Genomic DNA, 1,081 nt, shown 5'->3' with positions numbered 1-1,081 from the left:
AGAGGCTCCTGGAGCTCTGGCAGCCTCGGGGCTGTTATTTGGAGAAGGGGTTTTGCTGGAAACATTTAAAAATTGATTGTTTTAATCCAGCACTCTCGATTCAGCCCTGAGCAGACGCAGGGGAGATTCCTGGGAAGCAGAGGCGGTGTTATAACCCCTGTGAACACTAGAGAGAGCTCACACTTCTAGAGAAAGGGCTCTGGTGGAACCCAGACTCAGCAGAGGTGCCAGCACAGCCCTGGGCTTTTATCATTCTGCATTTGCACCAACTAGGAATAAAACAAATCAGTGAGTGGAGCACAGAGCTGAGCACACCATTGTTACCATCATATTTTCTGGAAAAATCTTTTTGCCAGGATTTCTCTCCTGGGAAGCTGAGAAGCCTTAGAGAAAAAAAAAAAAATATTATGTCATTTGCTTCTCCTGTGTTTTGCTGCTTTGGAATGTGGCTGGAGATCATTTATCCAACATGTGAATTGTTTTTACTTAATGACCAATCATGATCAGGCTGTGTAGGGACTCTGGAGAGTCATGAGTTTTTCATCAGTATCTTGTTAAGCTTTTTGTAAGTATCCTTTCTCTATGCTTTAGTATAGTTTAGTATGGCATTAATATAATATAACATAATATAATATAACATAATATAACATAATATAATATAATATAATATAAAACATAACATAATATAATATAATATAACATAATATAACATAACATAACATAATATAATAATATACCGTATAATATGGTAATATAGTAATATCATAATATCGTAATAAAATAATAATATAGTGTATCATAATATACCATATACATATCAATAACGAATAAAAGTTATTGAAATCACAATTCAACACATGGTTGTGCTGGGGGTGCCCAGGACCCCACAGGCTGCAGCTGAGAGAGGTTTTAAAGCAGAAGAAAATGAAAGTTCCCAGTTAAAGGGGGGGTTTAAGAGGAGGGGAGGTTCAGGTTAAGGGCTCTGCTGCAGGTTTAGGGTTAATGTGAAAAATGCGTATTTTATGATTGGCTTTCTTGCAAATATTCAAATGAATATTTTATGTCTTATATTAGAAAGTGA

Source organism: Geospiza fortis, unplaced genomic scaffold (assembly GCF_000277835.1).
Source record: "Geospiza fortis unplaced genomic scaffold, GeoFor_1.0 scaffold635, whole genome shotgun sequence".
In the NCBI taxonomy this organism is placed as follows: domain Eukaryota; kingdom Metazoa; phylum Chordata; class Aves; order Passeriformes; family Thraupidae; genus Geospiza; species Geospiza fortis.
The sequence above is the reverse complement of the archived record's forward strand: the minus strand, read 5'-3'. Positions refer to the sequence as shown.